The 27,406-nt window shown below is 42.5% G+C and overlaps 1 protein-coding gene across 2 annotated transcripts in view; it reads left to right on the plus strand.

The window, feature by feature from the left end:
• NEXMIF (neurite extension and migration factor) overlaps positions 1-27,406 on the plus strand; it is a 220,888-nt gene that overhangs the window by 110,533 nt on the left and 82,949 nt on the right. For both annotated transcript variants that reach the window (XM_083722039.1, XM_083722040.1), the window contains exons 2-3: positions 7,033-7,141; positions 24,635-24,693. The gene's annotated coding sequence lies outside the window, so the exon portion shown is untranslated. The remainder of the gene's footprint in view (positions 1-7,032; positions 7,142-24,634; positions 24,694-27,406) is intronic.

Genomic DNA, 27,406 nt, shown 5'->3' on the forward strand with positions numbered 1-27,406 from the left:
GGGAGTTTTAAAAAGTTAGCAGCGCCTTCTGATTAGCTACCAGTTACATGGTACAGCTAACACCACAGCTGTGCCCGCTCTTGCCGCATTTTTCTTACTTTCTGTCCTGATCATCTCCTTGAGCAACATCTCTCTGAGGGGCCAAGGTATGCCAGTAATAAGTTATGCTGTTTAAGTTTTTTATTTTATTCATATTTGGTAACAGGCTCATGCTATACTGCTAAATTATTTAATCTAATTATCTAATTATTATATTTAGAATCTAATTGTTATTTATAAATGTATGTTCTACAAGTTGGTGTGGTTATTTGGGTAGTTTTTGTCTAAAATGTTTGAAGGGCACCAGGTTGGCAGGTATTGCTTTGGAAGATTGTCTGAGTTGTCTTGAGTCAGTGTTGGTAGACTTTTCTGAACTGGAACTTTGCTTAAGCCTTAGGAGAAAATGAGCCTAATTTCTATTCCGATAGATAATAATTGATTTTGCTGCCTTGCAGTCTGGGAGCAGTTAGTGTGTACTGTTTCTCCCCATTTCTTCATTGGTATGCATTGAGCCTTGCTATCGTTACCTGCTCCTGGTTCATAAGACCTCTATTCTTGAACATACTGAATTTTGCTGGGCTTTCCTTTTTGGAACTTGGTAGCATTGCAAGTTATGAAGTAGAAAGAGTGCGGCATTGCTTGTGTATGTAAGTCAGTGAGAAACAGTCTTGAAACTGGACGCTGGGAATAGAGACCTTGATGTTCGGTAATCTCAGAAGCGCAATTTGTTAGATTTAATGCAGCAACCATGAAGAAGCAACTGAACCTCTGCCATTATGATCAGGGTTTACTCTTCCTAGCTCCAGCTGCAGCTTTTATTGTGTCCTTTCTGAGAAAACAACTTCAAATTGCAGGGCTTTGTAGCTTCACTAAAAGCACTGTCCCCATTTACCCTCTGCAGCTCCCGTTTCTAAAACAAGCAGGTTCTTATGGAGTTAACATTGCTTTTAGAAATAAAATTAAAATAAAGCAAGTGCCTGTTGCATAATACTATCTGTTGTTTCCTTGCCACCCCCAAAATCACATTTTTTTATACCTTCTAAAATGTACCGTAATTGGTGGCACCTTTTCTTCCAGATTTCAAAATAGTTAATGCAAACTTTCCGTGGGAGTGTGTGTGTTAAACCTTGAGAAGCCTGCCACCATCAGTCCTGGGGAAGAAGCATTGCATTTGAATTTAAAATGGGGGTTTAAAATTGTTGTTTAGGCTGCATTCTCTCGAGGTCATCTGTAACGGCTGTATGTTGGCACTGGGTAAATGGTTACCATTTCACTCATTCTGTTACCCTTTTGTGTCTCTTTCTCCCCTTTACCTGATACTGTATAGGCAGCTTGGCTTGGAAGAGAGCTTTTTTTAAGAGAACAAAAACACACACACTTTCATCTCTTTACTTTATACCTGGCCATGCTCAGTTGTTTTCCTTCCATCCTTTTTTTCCACACACCCACCCCTTTGAATTGTTGGACTTTGGAAGAGAGTTTTAAAAGGGAAATGGAAAATGAGATCAATGTGAGAATAATGTCCACTGCAAGGCAACTCCATATATTGTGCATCCAGATATTGTCCTTTACACTAGCTTGTGGAAAATGTGACTTCTGTTTCTCCAAAGCAATTATCGATAGGTTTGGAAGTGTATGGGGTTTTCTGTGTTTTCATTTTAAACAATGACTCTGATCTAAATCAATAGGCAAGGGCCGTAGCAGCCTCCTGTCTTCCTATAAATTTGTGCGCACAATTTCTCTGCCTTAAAAATGAGTTCCAAATAGCTGTTGTCTCACTGAGCTTTGGAAGTTTGTATTAATCAGCTAGTTTGCATATTGTTGCTTCATTAACCTACTTGTTTTAAATTTTCTAAATTTCATAGAAGGTATGCTGTTAATGAAGGAATTCACCTTGTGTGTGAATTATTCCTCCTGAAAAATCACATTTTAGGTTAGCAGCTAAACACCGACTTTAAAAAAGAGAGGATACTCAGGTGGTATGTGTGTTAACCCAGAAAGGCATTTTAAATAAATAGTTTGGAAATTACAAATATTAAAGCTTTTACTGTATTGCATTGTGTTGTTTAGTTGCTTAGTCGTGTCCGACTCTTCGTGACGCCAGGCACTTCTGTCCTCCACTGCCTCCCGCAGTTTGGTCAAACTCATGATGGTAGCTTCGAGAACACCATCCAACCATCTCGTCTTCTGTTGTCCCCTTCTCCTTGTGCCCTCCATCTTTCCCAACATCAGGGTCTTTTCCAGGGAGTTTTCTCATGAAGTGGCCAAAGTATTGGAGTCTCAGCTTCAGGATCTGTCCTTCCAGTGAGCACTCAGGGCTGATTTCCTTAAGAATGGATAGGTTTGGTCTTCTTGCAGTCCATGGGACTCTCAAGAGTCTCCTCCAGCAGCATAATTCAAAAGCATCAATTCTTCGGCGATCAGCCTTCTTTATGGTCCAGCTCTCACTTCCATACATTACTACTGGGAAAACCATAGCTTTTACTATACGGATCTCTGTTGGCAAGGTGATGTATCTACTTTTTAAGATGCTGTCTAGGTTTGTCATTGCTTTTCTCCGAAGAAGCAGGCATCTTTTAATTTCGTGGCTGCTGTCACCATCTGCAGTGATCATGGAGCCCAAGAAAGTAAAATCTCTCACTGCCTCCATTTCTTCCCCTTCTATTTGCCAGGAGGTGATGGGACCAGTGGCCATGATCTTCGTTTTTTTGATGTTGAGCTTCAGACTATTTTCACCATAAAAAAAACGAAGATCATGGCCACTGGTCCCATCACCTCCTGGCAAATAGAAGGGGAAGAAATGGAGGCAGTGAGAGATTTTACTTTCTTGGGCTCCATGATCACTGCAGATGGTGACAGCAGCCACGAAATTAAAAGACGCCTGCTTCTTCGGAGAAAAGCAATGGTCCTCAAGAAAGGTTGGAAATAGAGGATAGAGATATTCTGCTGTTTCCTCTATACAATTTATAGCCTATACAATTAAATTAAGTTCTACTCAGTGAAGACCCAATGAAAATAATGAATCAACTTCATTGTGTCTACTCTGAGTAGGACTAACATTGAATGCCTGTTGGTAAAGGAACCAAGTCATCAAAGCATCTGCACTAATAAAGTAATTATAATGAACAAATTGCTTTTTGGGTGGGGTGGTGTTTGGGGAGCAGCAGAGAGATAATGGTTTGCCAAAGGAGAGGTTTAGTGCTGCTGATGGAAGAGATTATACAAGGTGTTTGTGACATCCTTGATGTGCTAAGCTGGAAGTAGATATTTCTGGTCCATAATGAAATTTATAGAGGTCCCCCTCCCCGCCCTGCAATTGTGCATTATGTTATTACCATGCCCTTTCCCCAGTGTTGCTGCTAGACAAATAACTGTTACTTTAGCACTTCTGTGCCAGCTGTTGAAATTTCTGTGTGTTTACTTTTTTTTAAAGAATGCTTTAAAGGCAGAAGCAAATTAGTAGGCAGTAGCTTTTAATGTATTTTAATAGAGTGTTTGTCTGCAGAGTGGAAAGACTGAAAACCTCTCTCTCCTACCCCAATCCTTTTGAGAAAGAAGCTGGAATAAAAATCCTACAGGGTCTCCCTCTCTCCCTCTCACACATGCATGCAGTGCTTGCTGAAAGGCATTGATGCTGCACTGAAAGGCTTTCAAAAGGTATGTGCACTGATTTGTCAGAAAAGATGATAGCTCAACATTAGGTAGTTTGGTCACATATGTTATGTCGGGCAGCAGTTTGATCAGTTGAAGCCCATGTTGTAACACAAGACAAAATACATTGGTAAAGCTTGCTTTCTTAGTGCGGAGCAGCGAAAAGACTCCCTGAAATCTAATGCAAACATCTATTAATGCCAATGATGTCCTCATGCAGTGACATGTAGCATGCTTGAGTAGAAGCAGCCTGCTTTCCACACCCTTCTGCACGCTCCTGCTCTCACTGGAAGACATAGTGGGACGGGAGGAAGTTCCCCAAAGAAGAATTTATCCACCCAGCCCTGCATTCAGTTAGCAGTTATTTTGCCTCTGAGTGCTGCATTACAGCTGCGCCTGCTCTCCGAGGCATTGGGAAATATGCACAGTGGAAATGACTTGTAAATAGAGCAGCACAGAGGGTTAATGGGAGTACACAGCATAGGAGTGCAAAAGGTGTTCATAAAGCCGTGTCTGTCTGTGTTTGTGCGCAGAAATCCTCTCCGGGATTGTTAATTAGGGCACCTGGTGTAGATCCTCATTTTTGGAGTGTGGGAGCCAGCTTTATCAATCGACATAGAAAGTTACACTGCAGGTTTCCTCATTTTGATTAAGATGCTTGTATAAATAATTAGGCACTTTTGGTTTATTGCTCTCTTTCTCTCTTGCTCTGTCTCCCTCCTTTAAACCTGTTTTTCATTTCCATACACAGTAAAAATTAGCAAATGCATTTTATTTTGAGGAGGTAGCACCCCCCCCTTCTAACAATAAACAAGCACTTGCTGCTTTATAATGCACAATTGCCATTTATGTTTCTTCTGTTTCTCCCACCAATAAGTCCAATGGGCTAAATAATTGGGATTTCAAGAGCTGCCTTTTCATATTTTGGTTTCCACAATCGGCGAATCAGGAATTCAGGACCCCCTCTATACAGGAACAAAACATCCCCAAATCTTTCTCTCACACACCCCTTTTAAATATAGCAACCCTAGGTAAGGTGCTAGGTTTCTTTTTTCTTCCTTTCCATTTTTAAGCTAAGAGGGCTGCATTTAAACTGGAGCTCAGCTTTGTATCCCACTATCTGAATAGATCTCTCAAACATTACATCTGTACTTGAACTACTCCTCCGTAAAACAAAAGTGATGCCTTGAACTCCCCAGGTTATTGAGGAAATAAAACACATTCAGAACTAAGAAGTGTTTTCATGGGCTGCAGAGAGGGTTGCATGTATTTCTTGTGGCCATTCTCACACCGCACACAGAATTTAGTGTCTGGCTCGTTAAATGGCGCTGTGAGAAATTCAGCTTTGCAAATTCTGATTTATTTCCAAAGATAGCAGCTGTCCAAAGCTGCTGGAAGAACTGGGAAGTCTGAATCTCCCTCCTTGACTGCCCTGTGTGGTGAGGCATTATACCTGCCTGCAAGCTGGAACATCTCCCTGGATAGTGGAAGGGTTTCCAGGTGTTGGAGTGACTACGTCCATCCAGGTCAGCCATTGGCTCTCCTTAACAGGAAGGACTACAAGGGCCTCCTGCTCAGACTGGAACTTTGCCGAGGCAGCAGTGGCCTTTCTGAGTAGCCCTCTGTCTGTTCTCTGCCTTAACTGCCTTTGCACTGACCCCTGAGACCCTTACGTGCTTCATGCTGCCATTTAAAGACACCAGAAGAGCCCTGTTGAGTCAGACTAAACCCTATCTAGTTAGTTCCCACAGTGGTCAACCAAAGGTCCATGGGAATCCCCCAGCAAGGCCCTAAGTACAATGGTACCCCCCCTTTCATAGACTCATAGAATTGTAGAGCTGGAAGGGACCCCGAAGGGTCAGCTAGTCCAACCCCTGCAATGATGGCTGATTATGGTGGAATCCAGACACACAAAAAAGCTATGAAAATTTGCCATAAGCTCACCATACCATCTAGTGTCACATTTGTATAATGCATTTAAAACATCATATGCAGTCCTCTGCTTTCTCTCTTCATGCTAATGGGAACTGCAAAGTGAGCATGTGTTTAATTTGTGTATGATAGAATTCAGAATTTTGGGAGGGTATGAAATGCAGGATATGTAGATTCCTGAGAGCAGATCTTGTGTATATGTCAGAACTGTGTCTTTAACCCACAGTGTCTGTGCATGCCAGCTTCCCATGCTCTGACATCAGGCTTCAGTTCACAACCTTAAGTGCATTGTTTATTTATAAAAGTATTTCTATACCACCTTATCCTGCTGCTATAAGGCTGCTATGCTGTAGTTCGCGTGTCTGCCAATAGGTGGCCACAGCAACTCCAGGGTGATGACAGAGCAGGCAGGTGAGCAAGTCAGCAGCACAGGTGGCAGGTCACAACACCAGTAATGTGGAGTGTTAAAAAAGGTACCATGCCTTGATTTCACAACCTGGATCAGTCTACTGTCACAGCGTGCTAGTCAGTAAATCACGCACAGTTCAAAACTGGAATTTACTCCTCAGCAGCAAAAACAATCTCCACAGACTTGGCTGAGCGTCAGGTCTAATGAGCACAGCAGCTCATTCCCTGTGGGTCTGACTCTATGAAATGGAGTGGGTCTGACTCCAAAACTGAAAGTCCCCACCTCCCCTTAGCTAAGTCCACTTCTTTCTAGGGCTTCTTCCAAGCAATTGGAGACTGTGCCTGCCTGCATGTCTTTCCTCCTTTTTCATCAGGACGGGGAGACACTCTTCACCAGCCTGACTCTTGGCATCCCTAATCCTACTCTTCTGCTGCAGCTTCTTGACTTCGGTCTACCACAGACTCTTCCATTAAGTCCTGTTACCTCTTCAGCTTCTCACACCTCCTCTTCCCAGCTTTCTCCCTCTGACCACTCATCACTGTCCTATCACCACTCCTTGGGCTCTGAGCCTTCTTCCCTTGAGGGTACCCCAGCTGGTTTCTCCCACTATTCCTTTGTGTCCAGCCAGTCCATGGCACCTATTCTACACAAAGAGAGGGAGAACCCAACACAGGGCTGCCATTTTCAGTGGCATACTCTGTTGACCATCATGCCCATTTCTGCCCAAAGAAGGCTCACTACTGAGGCTTTTATGTTTGATTCTCTTTGCCTGCTTTCTAACCTAAACAAATCAACACACCAAACGAGTGTTTTAAAAGTTAGAATGAGAAGACCACAGATTCTGTTATCATGGAGCTGGGGCTTTGCCTCTTTGCTTGAAGCAGTCACTAATTGCAAACTGCTTTTGTTCCACTGTGCTGATCTCTCTCATGTTGCTTCACCCACCCAAGCCTTTGCATTTTTTGTTCTTAATCCATTCCTTCTCTTGATGTTGTTTGCAGATCTCCTGTATTCCTAGCACTGTTCCTAGGAGTGTTAGAGACCAGCTGGGGAGAAGGGAATGCTTCTAAACAAGCCTATGAGTATTTCTTACTGAGGACTGCTTCCATGGTAAGTCGGCAAAGATGTTGCATACATTTCACACTTGCATAGTATCTTCCTGTTGGATTTGCCGCTGTCACAGCTCTTGGAATACAAACTCTGCTCTGGGGATGCCAGATTTGCAGAGCCTGATAGTAATTTGTACCTCCAGCTCCCCCTGCTGCCCCTCTTACTTATTAAAAAGGTAAAGGACCCCTGACAGTTAAGTCCAGTCACTGACGACTCTGGGGTTGCGGCGCTCATCTCGCTTTACTGGCTGAGGGAGCCAACGTTTGTCCTCAGACAGTTTTTCCGGGTCATGTGGCCAGCATGACTAAGCCGCTTCTGGTGAAACCAGAGCAGCGCACGGAAACGCCGTTTACCTTCCCGGCAGAGCGGTACCTATGTATCTACTTGCACTTTGTGCTTTCGAACTGCTAGGTTGGCAGGAGCTGGGACAGAGCAACAAGAGCTCACTCCATTGTGGGGATTCGAACTGCCAACCTTCTGATTGGCAAGCCCAAGAGGCTCGGTGGTTTATACCACAGCGCCACCCGTGTCCCTCTTACTTATTAGCAGCCCCCAATAATCCCACCACCCTTTCATCCCTTGGGGGCAGTGCCACCCAGTTTGGGAACCACTGGACTATCCTATCTTACAAGGGTTTTTGTAAGGATAAAAGGAGTGGTGAACAGAGCTGCGGTCACACTGCCCTAAGCCCTTTGGAAGAAAGGGAGAAATAGAAATGCAGTATATACTCTTTTAACTCTTGACACCCTCAGGCAGTTAATATTTGCTAATGAAGAGAGGATGTGAATTGAAATATCTATGAGATGCTCAGTGGGACTCTAGGAATGAAGAGATAATTTGGTTAATAGAGATGCATGTTGATTTCACTTCTTGTAATTTCATTCAGCTCTTTTCTGATCTTCAGCTGCTGTATTCATCTTTGCTTTGCCAGTCTTTTTACTGTGACGACCTTTTGCTGTTACAATGTGAGGTATTCCTGCCTCTCCCTAATGAAAAGGAAAACCTTTTTGCCACATCTCTCTCCTGACCTTGGCGTACTTGGGAGCCAGTGCACTCAAATAGGAGAGCAGGGAATAATAATTGCACTCTTTGTGCTGTCTCTCTCGAGCATTGATACCTGCAGCTCTTGTGCCTTGACAGTTAAATCTGAAGATTACAATTGTTTTGGGAGAATCACAGTTACTTTGCTCTGCTCCTGCAAGCAGTGTTTTATTATTCAGTTAAAAATGTGTATTTTTGGAATAGGTCTCCAGTAGATCTAAGGAAATTAGATCTGTGACTGGTTGTCTGGGTCTTTTTCTATCTGTGTCAAACTGACAGTTATGTTGGCATTGGGTCAAACTACACATTACATGTGAACACTGCGTGGGAGCCATTGTGGTGGGAGTGCTGGGTTAGAGTACTGGGAGACTGGGGTTCAACTCACCACTTAGCCATGAGCTCACTGGGTGTCTTTGGGCTGGTCACCACCTCTCAGTCTAAACTACCTCACAGGGTTCTTGTGGGGATAACATGGAGAGGAGAAACATGTACTCCAAGGTATCCTTGGAGAAAAGGGTGGGATAGAAGTGTAGCAGAAAGCAAACGACGAAGCACCTGTGACTGTTGCTTGACATACCTTTTCATCTTCATTTTGGCCCTAGAAGCATTGTAGCTCAGAGCATCTGTTTCACATGCAGAAAGTCCCAGGTTCAATCCCCATCATATCCAGGTAGAGATGGAAATGCTCTTGTCCTGAAACCCTGGAGAGCCACTGCCAGTCATTGCAGGTGATACTCAGCTAGATGGACCAGTGCTCTGACTTAATAGAAGGCATCTTCCAGTGTTCTTATGTACTTTAGATAGGGGTGACTTTAGATGGTGGAAATGTGGCCAGAGTTACCCATTTCCCACCCAATCTTCTCAGTCTGTCCTCCTGAAGTGGCTTTTCAAGAATGCAAGAAGACTACCCATAGGTAGTTTGGCTCATAAAACTGTTTCTAAAACTTCACTTATGAGAGCAAGTTTAAGAGGACAGCACTAATCTGTCGTCCCCCTGTTTTGGGGTGACCCTCTGCTGAAGTTTGGGTTAAAGGAAATGGGGGAGGGGGGTTAGAGATGATGTGCAAGGGAACTTAGGGCCTGCTCAGAGATGGGCACTTAATCTTTTAACTGTTGCTATATTTGCCTCAGTTCCCCAGACCAGTTACGGTACTCAATATTATATTTCTTGTTTTGAGTTGTGTGTGCGCACCACAGACGCTGAGTAAAGTGGTTAAGCTCACCTCAGGAAACAGGTGTGTAGCAGTTATCTTTACTAGGCCAACACTAACATCTCTTTATACTTACACTATTTACAGATGTTGCAAGTAGTCATCTCTGAGCTTATACAAAGTCCTGTCTGTGCTTGGCGCCACATGCCAAGTCCTGAGTTCAGTGGCTTACAAAGTCCTGCAACTCTTCACAAAATCTCCAAAGTGTTCCACAATTGCAATTCATCTCCACACTGTTGCAAGCTCTGCATCAAGGTTTTTCTCTGGAGGCCTTAGTTTCCTCCAGAGAGGAGTGAACTGGGATTTGCAGAGAAACACTCTATAAAGTGCCTTTAATGGATAACACATGGGACACGTCACACAACACTGAAATTTTGGTTGTTGACTTTACCAGTTCTACTTGATTGAAATTTCTGGGTGAGTCATGAGATTGAGATGCTGGGGCCAAGGCTGGATTTGCCAAAATGAAAAGATGTTTGTGCAGAAAGCTTCTGGAGAACTTGGAATCCCTTTTATGATATCCAATTGACTTGGGAGTTAAACAAGGATAGCTGATGTCTGAAATGTGTGCTTCTGAAGATCCCAGGTGATTCAAGAAAGGAACCATGAAGCTTGCTGAATGTTCTCAAGGGAAAATATAAAGTTTACGTGTCCTGTCACTTGTGGAGTGTGACACAACTGTGTTGTTTTTTGTTTTGCTTTGCTCAGAATATGCATATTGAGAAGTGGAGCATTATTCTCTGTTTAAGCCTAACTTGTTTTTCTTTAGTAGCCTGGTAACCATAGGCAAACTTGAATTGCATTGAGGTGAGTCAATAGGTTGGTGTAGGAAGGATGAAGCACTGCATCCATCCAGGGCAGGCCACTTTCCCATCTCCTGGATGTGAGAACTTAGGATGTGCAACACCACTGCCTTTTTAGGGTTTGGAATGATCAGGAAAGGTCTGCCCTTTGTCAGGAAGAAAGACATCACATCATTGCTGTGCCAGCTAAAGCTAGTAAACTGCACCCATTGCCACCACCATACCCGCTCTTTTTGAGGGGGGGACATTGTGTTTCAGTCACACCCAGTTGCTTTCCATTGTGGTTCATTTGTATGTCCACCATACTTCCATATGGAAGTGTCCACCCACCACAGAGACCATATGGGTGCCTTCCAGATCTAATGTTCATAGAGAAAAATACAGTGGGAACTGTCCTAGAACAATGGGTTTTCTAGCTACACTATTTATGGGTTATACCATGCCCAGTTCTCTGGCTTCTTAAACTGTTTGTAGAATCTCCGTTTATCCTCCTGATTTTCATTAATCTTAAAACTTTGATTAAAGCAGTTGTTGGTGGGGGAGGAAGTGTCTGTTACAAAGGCCAATAGCAATTACATCACAGGAATTTATTTAGATTTTACTTTCTTTCTTGAGGGGGGGGAGACTCCCAGAGGAATGACCATGTTAAGCTGTGAAGATACTGGCGGAGGAAGTGTGCTAAAAAGCAATTAGTTGAAAATTTAGCAAAGTAGATTGAAAACCAAGTCTCCCTTCCCTCAGAATTGGCAGACTCTTGGCTGAGGCAATCCATGTGTTGTATTCTGGGCAGGAATTATAAGGGATACAAAGGAAAGGGTGGGGAGAATTCTACAGAGAGAGATGGGTTTGGTTCTCCAGGAATATCTTTTTGGGCCAGGTGTGGACTTAGGTAGAACCGCTTAACAGGTACAACACACCAAAACAGATGGGATTTCTCAATGCCTTACTGTGGCCAAAAAAATAAGATTTATAAAGGAAATGTGTGCATGTGGGATGCTGTCTTTGACCATATTATTGTTTCTGTTTTGTGTCCCCCATCCCCCGCCCTGCTTTGTTAAAAAGCTAAGTAAAATGGGCAGATTGGCCTGCCTGGGGAATAAAACAGAACAGCTGGTGCAGTTCTAAGAAGAGCAGGGTAGAATAAATGGAAGGTTGCATGAAGCACCCCCTCTTTTCTTTTATAGAGGGAGTCAAATATGAAAAAGAGAAACCAGTCTTGCTCTGACAGTGAAGCAGAATGTTGATTTTGCTCAGCCCCTCCCCCTTGCCGTACCCCCATTTCTGGCATGCCTGTGGCACTCTTGTCAGATGCCCAAAAGTTTCCTCTTCCTTTAAATGGCTTTGCCCTTTATGTATATATTTCACTTAATTTATGAATAATTTCCAAAATGATTAAACAAGAAAAACACCAACAACAAAAAGCAGATTTAAAAACAAGTTTAAATCCAGACTGGGATGGATGGATGGATGGATGGATAGATAGATAGATAGATAGATAGATAGATAGATAGACAGACAGACAGACAGACAGACAGACAGACAGACATGTATATGTCTGATAGACAGACAGACATGTATATATGCACTTGGAAAGGCTTGTTGGGAAACTAAGACCTCCAGCAGGCACCAACGGGATAATGGAGATGGCACCTGTCTGATATGCAGTGGGAAGAAGTTCTAGAGGACAGATGCCACCAAACTAAAGGCCTGTCATGCAGAACAGCCTCCCTCTTGATATGGTATCTACAGTATCAATCTTGAGGATAGCTGGGGTGTGGGAGTGGACTTTCCCATACTGACCAGGTCATCTAAGGAGGCTTTGTAAAAAAAATCCACTCCCACAACCTAGAATGGTAAGAATTGGGGACTACCAGTATCACTATGCCTCAAAAGGCTCTCTTGTCAATAGTTTAGAAATCCCTTTTCCAGAACCTATGGGGGGTGGGGAGCAAGGATTATTGTCTCCTTCTGTCCTATCTGCAGTTATTAGCGTTAAGGCATCCTTTCTCTCAGAGAAACATGCATTATGGGAATTGTGGATTTTAATGTAAAGGTGTCGGGTGACTCTAAATATAAATTAAAGGAATGCCAAATGTAAGACTAAACAAAAGGGTAGAGACACAGGAAAAAAGAGAGTAAATGAGGTGGAAATTGCAGGCAAATAGACAATGGGAGAAAGTCTATGTAGCAAATTATTCTCATTTGCACAAAGAAATGCATCTTCATATTTTACAGAAATCTTTTAAGTTCTCTCAAAATACCTGTTCTAAATATATCTTAAAAGCAGAACTGAATTGATTATTTTACAACAAAGAAGAAAACTAACGAAGATTGCAACCAACAACCAAACAAAACTATGTTGACTGACAGTCCTAATCTACCTTATTAGATGTTGCAATTAACACTCTACATGTCATGATTTCATCATGGCAGAGGGAAATAAATGCAGGATCATTCCAGCTATGGCGCAACAGCACAATATTGCTCCTTTCTCTTTTTGCCATAATGTTACAGATATGGGGTAACAGAATTTGGTGGCGCCAGGGCACCCATAATGGAACCCCAATCAGCAACCTGGCTGCTGCATTATGAACCAGTTGAAGTTTTATAGTCATCTTTAAGGACAACCTTAATAGCTGGGGAACTCTGAAAGTATTTGATACATGTTTATTATTATTTTTGGAAATTTTATTATATACCGGTATATATTATATTATATATTAAGAATAGCAGGGACCCGCAACAAAATGATATTTGCTTCTTCCAGTACACTGGCATTAGTTTGCCTGTCTTCCCAAGTGATATGTAAAATTTTTTGGAGACACCATTGATGGAATCTTTTAAGGAGTTAGAGATGGTGTTTATAAATGGTCCATGTTTCACAAGCATACAGTAAGGTTGGTAGTACAATAGCTTTGTAAACAAGCATTTTGGTTTCCCTGTGAATGTCCCAGTCCTCAAACACTCTGCACTTCAATCGAGAGAAAGTTGCACTCTCAGAGCTCAGGCAATGTTGGATTTCAGCAGCAACGTCGGCCCTTGTGGAAAGATAGCTACCCAGGTAGGAGAAGTGATCAGCACTTTCCAACGTCACACCATTGAGTTGAATTTGTGTCACTGCAGAGCAATTGTTTTATGCTTGTTGGTGCAGCACTTTGGTTTTTTGGATGTTGAGTGATAGACCAAGCTTTTTCATAAGCTTCTGCGAGGCTATTTAGGATGGTTTGGAGGTCATCCTCAGAGTGTGCACACACTATGTTGTCATCAGCATACTGTAGTTTTATGACGGAAGTTAAGGTAACCTTACTCTTTTCTTTCAGCCTGTTCAGCTTAAGGAGCTTTCTATCTGTTCGATATATGATTTCTACTGGGTGTGGGGAGTTTCCATTCGACAAAGTGTAGAATCATAACAAATAGAGAAAATAATAAATAGTTGGGGCAATAATACAACCCTGTTTAACATCTGATCCTACTGTGAATGGTTCACATTGAAGCTGGGGGGGGGGGGCTAGCCAGGATTTTTGCCCTAGGTGAAGCCCCCAGAGGGGTACTATTGAGGCTTCTAGTCTCTGTGTGTGTACGCAAATGTGCATGGGGAGGGGGTCTGTTACCCGGGTGAAATAAAGCCTAATTTCGTCCCTGGTTGGAGACCTTTGGAGGAGGCATTTTTTAAAAAAAGTTTTTTTATAAACTGCCCTAGTAGGGCAGTAATTGCTTCTTGATAATTTGTCACCCCCTCCATCATGGAACCTGGGGCGGCCTGCCCCCCTTCTTACACCCCTGGTTCTGCCTTCACAGCAGTGCATGGTGTTATTCCTACTTCCTTTCTGTTTCCCAAGAACCCTTCTTCCAAGCAACCCCCCATCTGCTTTCTCCCCTTATGCAGACACCTGTTTTTCAAAAGGACACATTTTTCCTGTGTGACATCTCGCCTCCTGTAACCTTCCCCTCACCAGCAGAGTACCTCTTGCTGCTATTATGGATTCCATTGATGTATTAATGACTTGCTTCCAGCACTTTTTGTCATTCTTACCAACTTCTATACCTGGCCTGGCACCTTCTCTCCCATACTCCAAATATTAAATTCTACCATTCATTAATTTCCTGATTCGAGCACCCCCTAACTCTGTTATCCCAGAGCTGTAATAAAGGATTCCCAGAGGCATCTGCTTGGCCATTGTAAGAACAGGATGCTGGACTAGATGGGGGGGGGGCGCATAAGGTTATCCAGCCCTGTGATATAAAATCCAATTTAGAAACAGAAGAAATGGTGATGATTGATGATAGAAAGACAATTGCTCTTGATTTCTGCAGTAGTCTTGTATCATTTTTATTTTTTTATTTTGTGTTTATGTAAATCAAGAAATTGATGGGGGTGGAAAAATAATATTTATACTAAAAATGAAGGTGGAGAATGGGGGACAAAAAAAAAACCCAGAAATGTAGACATTAAAAAGGCCTTTTGGTTTGAAAGCATAGCACACCCAAGACCCATGCAGGGTACATTTTGTGAGTTCAGCTGGAGCAATGTCACTCTTGTTAGATTTGCATAATCTAAGGGGGGGGGGATTCGGCCACTGCAATAACGCTCCAAATCCAATAGTTTCTTCTGTTTTGTCTGTCTCTGTGTTCTTCCTTCACATTTGCCCCTTCTCCAGACATAAAACCAGGCATAGTGCAACCCTTTCGTTTTTACATCTTCTCCTCCCCTCTCCATTAAGGAGTATGGCACCACCTGCTTAATTTTGGGTTACAAAGAATCTAAGCATTTTTCAAATTATTCACACGCACAAGCTGCCTGCTAACTCCTTTTTAAACTTGAATTAAATCAGGTTTGATGGGAAAATTTAACTCTGCATATACTAATCACCTGAGAAAATTATTTCAGGCTCTGTCATAATAATTGCGAAAGGTGCAGCCTAAGTTTTTTAAAACAACACAGCAACAACAACATTTATTATATATTTCATTGCATTTATATGTCACCTTTTCCTCCAAGGAGCTCACGGTAATATACGTTGTTATTTCCCCTTCTCATTTAATTCCCACAACAACCTTGGGTGACGGGCAGGACATGCCCTCTGTCTTAAACAGCAAAAGTTCCCTTTGGCACTTAGCACAGAGTTTCTGTTGGTGGGGAAGGGCTGTAGCTCAGTGGTAGAACACTTGCTTCATGTGCAGAAAGCTTCAGGTTTAATTCCCAACATCTCCTGGTAAGGATAGGGTTGGCTCCTGCCAGAAATCCTGAAGAACTGCTCCTGTTGGTGTCAACACTATTGAGCAAGATGGATGAATTACGGTATCTGACTCAGGAGCACAGAAAGCTGTCTTATACTATCTAGTTGTTCATGCAGCTCATGCATTCATAATGGTCACCAAAGACTTCTAGGGTCAAAGCCAGTGGTCTGTGTGAAATGATCTAAAGGGTTAGTTGGGCTGAGTTGTATTAGAGAACTTTCAAACCATTTATGGATTCATGCAATTACCCAGTGTTTTATTCCAGTAGTCCATGGCCATACATCATTCCTCACTCCACAGCCTCACATGCCATGCTGTGTTCAGTGGCGTGGTGTTGAATTTTAATAGTGCTGGCAGTTTTGAACAGAGAAAGTAGAAGCACCAGACCCCAACTCAGCAGACCACTGCCCTGTTACACTCTTAGTAGCTAAGAATAAAGCTATTAATTTGAGAATCTAGATCCCCAGTGCCCTAATGCATGTAAGTTGCCTGGTGAAATGTGTATGATTGCTAATGATTGTGCAGGTTTTCATGAAGGCATGTCTAATTAGGGTGTGAAGGCTGCTAAAAAGTTGTAGTATGACTTGGCAATTGAAAAAAAATGGTTAAATTTATTTAGTTTTGCTTGGTAAGTAAAATGTATGTGAAATTGCATATACCATACTTTTCTGTGTATAAGACTAGGTGGTTTTTTTTACTGAAAAAGGTGGTTTAAAAATCTGGGGTATCTTATACACAGGTCGTGGGTATGGGTGATGGGTGATTGGTTGAAGCCGTGAGCTGCAGACTGTCATTGGCGATTTGTAGTGTGATTGGTGACTGCAGCAAGAATTTCTTTGCATTGGCTGTGGGAAATGGGTGTGTCAGGGATTGCTGAGGATTGGCTGCCGCTGCGGCAATTGTGCTTGCTATAGACTTCCACTATTGGCGATCGGGTAGACGCTTGTAGCAGACACAAGCAATCGTTAACAAGCGGGACGAGCAATTGCAACCATCAGGTTAGTGATTTGCTGCATCCCCCCCCCAAAAAGCTCAATAACTCTGGGCAGTTCTCCCCCCAAAAGCTCAACAACTCCTATCCTTTGGGCCATTTTCTGAAATTGGAGTCCCGCCAAGTAGGCGTCATATACAAAGGAGCGTGTTATACACGGAAAAGTACAGTAAATTGTTAAAAACTATTGCCAAGTCATCATCATTATTATTAAGCATTACCTGACATTTTCAGAAATTAAAATTGTTTGATTTTCCAAAAGCAGTTTATTTGCTTCTTCATCATAGACTTACCAAGCTAAATGTTGTCCAATCACAAAATAGCATGTGATAGCAGATTTGAATTCCTCACACCTGAAAAACCTATTTTTAAGACCCATCACTGAAAAAAATTGCAGAACTTAAGTTACACCCCCTAAAATGACATGCCCTAATACCTAGTAAGTATGAAATGGCACCATTGACAAAGGATTCTGAATATTGCCTAGTCATTATGGATGATGAAGGATGTGACTTGATGCCTTGGATGGTGCCTGACTCACCTGCATAGCCTCAGTATCAGTTTCACACATTGACCAGGAAATGTGGATAGTCCCCAAGGGGAAAATAGGTTCATTTGCTGGTCAGTGTGCACATTACCTATTTGATATTGCCTACTTATATGCATTCTCCATCATTTGGAGGATCTGCATGTTTGCTTCAGTGAGCAAAATCTTCTGTTCATGTGCGCCCATTTTCCAAGTCTTCATCACTGTTCATTGAGATTTTTTTCAATTGAATTTGGTAAATTGCAGCCTTAAGACCAAATGGTTGATGCATATAGTGTATATTCAATTTGGGCTTTCCCTAACTGCAAGCCCCTCGCACCCTTCACACCAGTAGTAAACTGGATTAATCAGTACCCACTAGAAAAGAGATACTGAACTGTATGGGTTCTTTGTGTGGCATTCCATTGTTTGGTCAACCCACCTGCACTTGTTTTAGTCTGTCCTTTGCAGCAGCAGGTGTCTGCACCAGGTGCTTGCAGGTCTGGAATGTACTCATTTAACAGCACAAGCTTTCTCTGTGTCTTTTAGAAAGCAACTCTTTGTGTTTTTAAGCCCCTTTTATACATCTGACAAGCAAGTCCCGTTTAAGTCAGTTAAATCAGTTAGTAAAATCAACTCTGAATATGTGTCAGATAACAACAAAAAAGCAATAGTTGTGCAAATTAATCCATTGTAGCTCTGCAACTGTGTGCTCTTATATTCTGTAGAGTTGGAACGAAGAAGCGTTTTGCTGTCATTATTAAATAACACACCCTATAAAGAGAAACAGTGTTAGCATAGTGACATTTGCCGAGGTGACTTTGAGATAGAATGCAGTGGAAATTGCAGATGCCTTTTATGTTCTCGTTAAGGCATTCAAAGGCAGAAACTCCTTTAACACATGATCACCAAAGCAAGTTTATCTTGCTTAATGAAGTTACACTAAAGCTTATAATTTGTTCCTGAATTTTACAGATTGTTATATATATCCAGAACTTCAACTACTAAGGTTTCCAGGATCCTGACCTAAAACTGCCACAGTTTTACTGGAACTTGCTCTCTAGCAGAGGTAGCCAATGTGGACTCCAACTCCCATCAGCCCCAGCCAGCATGGGCAATGGCCAAAGATGGTGGGAATCGGAGGGCACCATGTTAGTTACCTCTGCTGTGCTTTCTTTCATTCCTTGCAAGTATAATAGCTTTGTTTCAACATTCTGGCCCACCCATCCTCTGCAGATCTTTAGATCCATGGTTGTCAGACTAGGATGCTGGTGACATCCCTTTCCAGTTTTCCCTGTTTGAAAGCTGCTGCCCATCTTCTCCAGTTTAAGTCTGAGGGAAGCCCAATCAATAGATCCAATTATTAGGAGATTCTTGGGCACGAGCCAGAAGTTCACTCTTCAACACTCTTCAACACTAACTTGTTGTGCAATAGCTCAGGTTTAGGCCCAGACACTAGATTCAGATCATGGCAAGTCAAACCATGACCAAACCAGCAGGTAAAGAATACATATTTATTTAAAGATTTGAAATAGGCTTAGTTTGGACCAAAAAAAGGAGGAAAAGATATTTGATATTAAGTTTTGTATTTTTCTCTATAAACCCAAATGATTTTTTTAAAGAACAAAAATAGCAGCTACAGAAAGATCTTGTTGCTCAATAGAATAAAAGAGTTACATAAAAGATTGCAAGCTCTAGACATCTTGATGGGGAAGAGCAGGTACAATAAAACAATCTATTTTAACTAAACCTAATACTTCACCATCATTCTCTGCCCACTGCCCCATGAGAAATGGCTGCAGAGTCCAAGTCCAGCTGTAAGTATCGAACAAGGGAAGCAGAATGCTAGTTAGGATTTAGCCGGGGACCTTGATTGATTGATACAAATGGGTTTTATACAGCTGGACATCTTTGTCCAAGTCAGCCAACTCTGAGACTCCTTAGCTGTAACTTCCCATGACCCAGAGCAGGAAATGATAAAAAGGGAGGTGTCTCTCTCTCTCTCTCTATGGCACAGCTGGATAATTGCTTTAATTGCTGAAGTCTTAGAATGGCTTTGAAGGGTTGCCAACCAAATAAGCAGGTGCTGTAAATCTGCCTGCTATCTGAGAATGAGCGACCAGGAATGAGTGTCCGGAGCGTCACCATTCTCATAAATCCATCCCTCTCAGCTGAATCCAAGTTTGGTTACTCCCCCCAACCCTAGGGGTTAACCCTTTGTTGGAGGCAAAGGTGTTGCAGGAGTTGTGTAGGCTCCCTGCATATTTGAGAAATGCAGAAGATCAGAGCTTTAGATCTTGTAAGGATCTTATGCATGTAGAAAGGGTGCCTTGCTTCAGGAGCAATTCCTCCAATTCTTGGAGGGTGATGGAGATGGTAATGGAAGATGTGTGTGTTTGGGGGAGCTATTGTGCTTGAGTCCACTTTCCCACATTACGTTAGGGATTGAAAGGCCAGGATAGGGCTTTTGCAACCTGAGCTTTCATGCTGCTGAATTCCTGGTTATTTAAATAAGAGTTCTCCCAGAACATGCATTAATTCATTTTTTCCCTTTCTCTCTCATACACACACACACACACACACACACACACACACACACACACACCACACACACCCTTCTTCCATCATGAAACTCAAGGGCCAAGTAAGTGAAATTCCCAGGTGGTCTCTTCCCCCTGCCCCACCAGGCACTGCTGCATCATGTGATTTTTCATTCCATAGTCCTGGCATTTGGATGCAAACATTAGCTGAACCTTAATTGTCGTTTGATTCACAGTCTCTTTCTCTCTCTGCCCCCCTCCTCAGTTAGCCTTTATCCCTGACTCGTACCCACATTGCATGCATATTATACATGCCTACCAGGCTGCTCAAATACAATGCTGCACTGTGCGTGCACATAAATGTACAGACAGAGATCAGATTGTAATAGCTAAACTTAATCAAATAATTGTTTTCTTTCCCCCGAAGGTGAAAGCAAACAAACATAGATTCCTGAGAATCCTGCTATTACAACTCATTTTATCTTTCCCTCCCAATTTAGTAATTTTGCATACTCTAGATTTTCTTCTCATCCCTCTTCTAATTTTGTGGTCCTCTTGCTGTCTAGCTAGCTTCCCTTCTCTGTCTCCTTTCTCCTCCTTACGTCTTTCTCATGGCTTCTTTAGGACAGAATTATATGATAGCCAGTGTGTTTGGTTCCTTTGCTCTTTTCTCCTGCATTGCCCTGGTCTGGTCTTGTGGAGGAGCCCACAGAGCAAGGCAGATCCATTGTTGCAGCACCATGGACAGCAACTAGCGCTGGAAGTGACTTGAGCACTTGTAAGCCTCTCCCATCTCTTCGCCTAGACTGTGCCCCCTTATGGGGAACTTGGAGCAGTGGCTCCTAATTTTTTTTTCCAGAGAATCCTTTTGGTTCCATGAACTCAATCCCCATGCCCCCACGCCCTCCAGCCTACCCTATAGAAAGCATTATTCAGAACAGTGAGTTGCACAACCCACTAAGGAAGGCAATAACACAATAGAATTCAAAGCAGTAACAATCAATTACACATTTAGTCAAAATCCAGCTAAATGTATTTAGTTTAATTAATTCAACTAAACTGGTGAACTTGATCCAATAATACCAGTTTTTCTAAATCTGATAGACATTTATACTTCCAGTGTCCCCTGCCCACCTTTCCTTTTAGTACCCCTTGGTAATCCCACTGCTCTCCAGGGTCATTATCACCCAATTTTGGCTTAAAGGGTTGACCCTTTGGCCTGAAGATGAGCATGTCTTCTGCATCTCTGGTATGCTACCTGTTCCCCTAGATTGGTGGTGTCCTGTAGAAGGCATTCAGTTCCTCACAATGAATGGAAGGCATTTGTGAGGGCTCTGATGTCGGTCCTACACAGACCTTGATACTCTGAGGAATAAGGCTTGGTAGACTGTTGCCTACTAGCCTTGGGTTCAGTGGTCCCTTGCTCAGCAGCACCAGGCTCAGATCAAAGTACCCAGCCTGGCTTCTAAACTGGTCACACCGTAGCCTCTAATACTGTTCTCTGGTCACTGCCAGCCTCTGGGTACATGACACCCATCAAGGTTAGTGGTGTGATCTGAGGATGTCTCATCATGCATTTTGACACCTTTAATTGGTTTCTGCTCCTGCAGGTGGAGATGGCTTCACATGTTTTGTGTCACTGAATGTAATGGAAAGAGGGAGAGAGAGGAAATGCAGGCCCCCCAATCGTGGCAAACAGCTGTACACGGGCCATATGTGAAGTGGTTTGTAATTCTTATACAATGCATTTTAGGTTCTTTCAGAAGCGTGTAATGATAATGAAGATGAGGATTGTAAGTTTTCTGATTTACCAACCTGGTAGGTGAGATAGAACTATGATTTTTTTTTTTTTAAGGGGAGAGGAGAGAAAAAATAAAAAATTATGCCCAGTTCAGTTTTTGTAAGAGATTAACTTAGGTGACAAGCCTATGTCATTTATCAATAAACGGGGTGGGGAATGGCTGTATTAGTAATCCACCCACCTTCCCCATTTTGTATAATGATCTTGAGCTAATTAAACTAGCTCTGGCTGGAGGAAAGAGATCAGAATGGTACTGCTTGATGATTCATTTTATTAAAACTTCACCATGCATTAATAGAATATTATGGAAGGTTCTCTGCATGGAAAGTACTCTATCCTTAACAGTCATAACTCCCCCATTGCTTTTCAATTCTGTTCCTTTGCTCTGGCCTGCCTCTTTCAGAATGATTTTTTCTATTTGTTGTTTATTGAACTTATATCCCAGCCTTTTTTCCAAGGAGCTCTAGGTTGCCTTTAATTCTCACATCATCCCAGTGAGGTAGGTTAGGCTGAGAGGCAGTGACTGGCCCAAGGTCACCCAGTGAGCTTCATGGTACAGTCAGGATTTGAATCCTGGTCTCCCAGGCCCTAGTCCAACACTCTAAGCTCATGCTGCTCTAGAACAGAAGCCCTGTTCAAGCCTCCATGCACCGCCCTGCTAGGTCATCTAGCTCCACATCTTCCCCCTCCTCCTTGGGACCCACCTATCCCCTCCATGACATTTTCACAGGACTTGTAAGTGATTTACAAATATGTAAGATACCAAACATCTTGTCTGTCAAATGACCCAACCAGAAATTAAATGAGCATAGTCCCTGTTACATGATTTCTTAAGATTGAATCTTATTTCCTGGTCAGTAGAGTAGTATGCCCTCCCTATGTGTAGCCCCCTAGACATATCTTATTTTGGATCCAAGGCTCCATTCTGCAACTCCTGGATCTTTTCCTTCCCCTTGCTCTGGATGACAGCCCTCTCTCCCTCTGTTGTTCTTGCCTGTTCCTCCCAGTCCAGATTTGCTGCCCAGATTGGGCTACCACGGTTGTTTGGGTTTTAGGTCTGCTGCCATCAGTGGGGTGCTTTGCTCTTTTTGCCATTTGCCTCTGTGTGGATTAGCCATTGCCATAGAGTCTGCAGACTTCAGTCCAACATACTGTTACGTGCCACCCCAATCTCTGAGATTCCAGGGGTTCCAGGCGTGCTTTACATCCAACCCCAATCTCTGAGATTCCAGGGGTTCCAGGCGTGCTTTACATCCAACCCCAATCTCTGAGATTCCAGGGGTTCCAGGCGTGCTTTACATGCCACCCCAATCTCTGAGATTCCAGGGGTTCCAGGCGTGCTTTACCCAGGGTTTCCTTTTGGAAAATGAGGCATAGCTGAGACTGTTGTGTATGGTTTATTTACACCCTGGTTATATATACAACCTGAGCCTAAGTTGAAGGGGTTTATAGCATTACACTTCAAGAGGTTCCTGCTTCTCCCATAGCTGCAGCCCTGGATTCAAACAGACACCAGCCATGGCTCTCTTTCTCTGCTTCCATCTTGCTGTGCTTAACAGACCGTCACCTCCCCACCTCAAGCTCTTCCTGCCATCTGCAATTCTAAACTATTGCTAACAAACTCAAAGCTGGAGGAGGGGCGCCTCCCAGGAGCCCTTGGCAACGTCTCCTCTCTCTGGCTTTCCTAATGGCCCATGACCTTCCCTGTGGCTTTGTCTTTGGCTGATTTCCCCAGGTGATTTCCTGAACACAAGAAGCTGGTTTCACCTGTATTTTAAGACTTTGCAAAATCCAGTTTCTGGCAACCAATTTTAACACTCCAGACACTGAACCGCTCTGAGACCTCTGGGTATAGGGCGGTATATAAATTCAGTAAATAAATAAATAAATAAAATAACTCACATTGGACCCAGGAATTTAAGAGGATCTGGCACCTACAAACCCCTACACCCATGACTCATAACAATACCAAGCTGTTAGCTTTTGGCTCAAGGTGGAGACCTCCCCCCCCATCCCAGTTGGCACTTTGTCCCAATGGGAAGAAGCTGGGTTTTTTTTTGGGAGATGCATCCTTTATGGGTTATGCAATTACTCAGTACGTGGATAATTAACAGATGTTACATATTACACCGAGAAGTAATTTTATTGTTAATATTAACATTGCTATTAGATAATGCTGATTATATTTTGCACTAAGAGGATTGAAAAAAGGAGATGAGGCGAGTGCTCTTCTTTCTTGCCTGTTCTAGAAAGAAAGAAAGAAAGAAAGAGAAAGAAAGAAAGAAAGAAAGAAAGAAAGAGAAAGAAAGAAAGAGAGAGAGAGAGAGAGAGAGAGAGAGAGAGAGAGAGAGAGAGATGTGTGCTAGAGTATAGTCTTCCATTCCATAGGGGGAGAACAGCTGTGTCAGGGCTAGTGATAGCATTGAATTACTGGGTGCATCTGAGGCAATGTTCACATTGTGGCAATTTCACCTCCTTCAGTAACAGAACAGGCTGCTTTCTACTTTGATCATGGATGTATATTTTATTTTATTTTAAAGAGGAAGGAAAGAAGACAGAGCTTTGGTTCAAAGTGTGTGTGTGTGTGTTTAATGCATTCCTGGTGATGATGATATTTTTCTATGAACAGCACTCTGCTGCTTTTAAACAATGAGTTGAAAGATTCCTGTTTGAGCATGGTTGATAATGTAGAACAGTGGTTCTGAAGGCAGGAGTTGAGATTACCTGGGGAGGCTGCTAAGAGGCATGGAGGCAGCAGGGGGCCGCTGAAGGTGTAAATGACTATCAGACTTTGAAGAGCTGGCATTGCTGGATCAAGTTCATCAGTTTAGTTGAATTAATTAAACCTAATAGTTTTAACTGGGTTTTGAATAAATGTGCAGTTAAGTGTTACAGTTCTGAGTTTTAGTTGGTCAAGCAAACTGCTATTCTAAATAATGCATTTATTTATTTATTTATTTATTTATTCATTCATTCATTCATTCATACCACACCTTTTTCGCAATTGGAACTCAATATGGCTTTCATATGGTAGGGTAGGAGGCACTGGGGATGAGCTTATGGAACCAAGGGGACAGTGGCCCCAGAAAGTATAGGAACCACTGGCATAGATGGGGAACCTTTTTCATCCTGAGCACCACACTTCCTTAAGGGGAACTTTCCAGAGGGACACATGCCAGTGGTGGGCGGGGCCAAAGGCAAAAGTGAGTGGAGCTAGAAGGAAAAGTGGGAGGAGCAACAGGTGTGTCTTTCACCTTTGACAGTAGGCTGCATTTTAGCCACACAAAACTCAAAAGATTTCTAAATACACACATCTTTCTCTCTCCCTCTCTCCTAATTTAGGTAATCAAGAAGCATCATCATAGTCCCAGGATACAATCCGGACAGGCTTAACATTCTAGGTAGGTGTGGAGTTCATCTTGCCAAATCTCTGTGTTTGCACAATGTTTGGGAAAGTGTTAATTAGAAATGTGAACTGAATGAAATTTCTCACCCATTCCCAGGTGGAAGGAGCCCCAAATGGAGCTAGGTGGGATTTAGGGAAAAACTAGAAATGGGCTTTTGAGAGTAGTTGTCTGCTTTCTAATTGGTTTATTCTGACCTTAAGTATTATTATCTCATAGTGGTGGTGATCCAGGGGAAATCATATATTTGTTGTTTGATTCTGACAATTTAGTGACACAGTCGTGAGATTTGCAGCAGCTGCCCAAAAACCGAGGAGAAATTTTAGTAAGGTTAATATTGTGAATTGCAATGTGTGTTATTTTAATGTGTTGGTTTCTTTCACCTTTCATATTTAGATATTTTCTCATTTTTTAACCTTTATTGTTATCATCATCATCAGTGCTTTTTTCCCCTAAAAAAATGTTTTAGGGGTACTCTCCTTAAACACTCGCTTCTGTCTGAAACTCAGGAAACACCATGACAGGAAATGAGGCCACCATCGGGGGTATCAACAGAACTGATGGTTCACCATTCTAGAGAAGAAACTATTTTTTTTTTTTTAAAGATTCAGTTTATTGATTCACAAAATGTTTAGGGGTATGCGTACCCATGCTTCCCTCCAGAAAAAAACATGGATTATTATTATTATTAGTAGTAGTATAAAAGGTAAAGGGACCCCTGACCATTAGGTCCATTCATGGACGACTCTGGGGTTGGGGTGCTCATTTTGCTTTACTGGCCGAGGGAGTCGGCGTACAGCTTCCAGGTCATGTGGCCAGCATGACTAAGCCGCTTCTGGCAAACCAGAGCAGCGCACAGAAACGCTGTTTACCTTCCCGCCGGAGCGGTAACTATTTATCTACTTGCACTGTGTGCTTTTAAACTGCTAGGTTGGCAGGAGCTGGGACAGAGCAATGGGAGCTAACTCTGTTGCGGGGATTCGAACCACTGACCTTCTGATTGGCAAGCCCAAGAGGCTCTGTGGTTTAACCCACAGCACCACCCACGTCCCTCCCAGTAGTAGTATAGAGTAATGTAACATTATATTTTGGTTGGTGCTGTTCTTTAATATTGTGTTAGTGCATATATTTTTTCTGTGGTTGATATGACCATGATGGTCAACAAAACATCAGTAAGTTAAACATATTTGGTGATGTGCACATTGACACTGCTAATTTAATTAGAATAGTATACTTGCTAAGGAGGAAGACACAATGTTTAATCTCTAAAAAGAGACATGCTTTTTTTGTCCTACAAGTTTCTGTCCATGCCTTAGAGAGGGAAGGATGCAGGAAAGGGAAGGCACTCTGTGCATGCTCAGTCAGGCACTTTTACTCTATTCTCACTGTCTAGAAGAAATGCTTATTGGTTACCAAGCCTAGACAGTTTGCTGACTCCTGGTTAGGTTCATTTTGACACAATTGCATAACAACACGAAAGTTGTCGAGCTTTTTTTTTGGCAAAGGAAACATCGGTTTCCGACTGCATTATTCCAGCTATGTCTGGGAAATTGCAGACATATGGAAACCTTCGCATAACAGCCATTTCCAAAATTACAATGCTAGTTTAACACAACTGCATCAGGGTAAATATATTAATGAGACATTCTTGCTGCCATGAGTTTGCAAAAGGGAATTGCAGCATTCAAGCACCCAATAATATGGTAAACCTTGCTGTCATGTAGCTTGAGGTGACACAGGAAAACAAATGTAATTGTCATGCCTTCTTGTGCATCCTCTCGCATGTATGTTCTCAGCAACCAACAAGACCCTTTAGTGCAAGGTCCTTTTCTAACAGCACATCAGTAGTAAGAACATACAATGAAAATCACAGCAAAGGAATAATTACGAAACACACACACCAAACAGCTGCATTGAGTTGAATAACAGATTTAGAAAATGCAGACTTTAATTAATCTGTGTTTTCTGCTGGGATTTCAGTACCATCTGATTTGCCTTTCATGGATGAAAAGTATAATTGTAGCTCCCCCCCAACACCACCTCCTTGTAGTTGCAAGTTTATCCTCCCAAGAAATTGATTCAGTTCTTCTGTTTCCTAAAGAAAGCTCAATATGAAACTAATAGTACATGGTGCAAGGCACAGATAATGGACTAGGTCTAAATGCCAGCATCGTCAGAAAGCTGGAGCAAGCGCTGCGACGTGAGGCTTTCGGAAGTGCCTCCTGTCAGTGCTGTCCGTTAACAGTTTGACATGCTGGTTTATGGATCCAGAGCTACGTCTTAAGAAATGGCATTGGTGTGGAACTTACCACTCAGTAGAATGAATTGCTTGTGCAGTAGGCCAGTTTTAAAAAAGCAGCAGCATATAAAAAATTATTCTTGGAGAGGGCCTTGATCTAACATGCAGGCAGGTGTTAGTGTCAGCTTGGACTTAAGGGTTCAGCTGGCAGCAAAAATCGTTTGCTCGCTGGTACAGAACTGAACTTGGGCCATAGGGCACAAAAGCCTTAATACTGTGGAATTTCAGTGCAGCAATATGGCCATCTCAAATGGAAGTATTCACAAGTAATTTCACTGTTAGGAAAGATCAACGTCAGTTTTGTTGTGCCAGTTGTCTGTTCTCATTCCCAATATTCAATCACACTAGCACAGGGCTTCCCAACATTTGGCAGCATATTTGGAATTCTGAGTGTGTGTTTGTGGACGCAGC

Source organism: Podarcis gaigeae (genome assembly GCF_964106915.1).
Source record: "Podarcis gaigeae genome assembly, chromosome: Z".
NCBI lineage: Eukaryota > Metazoa > Chordata > Lepidosauria > Squamata > Lacertidae > Podarcis > Podarcis gaigeae.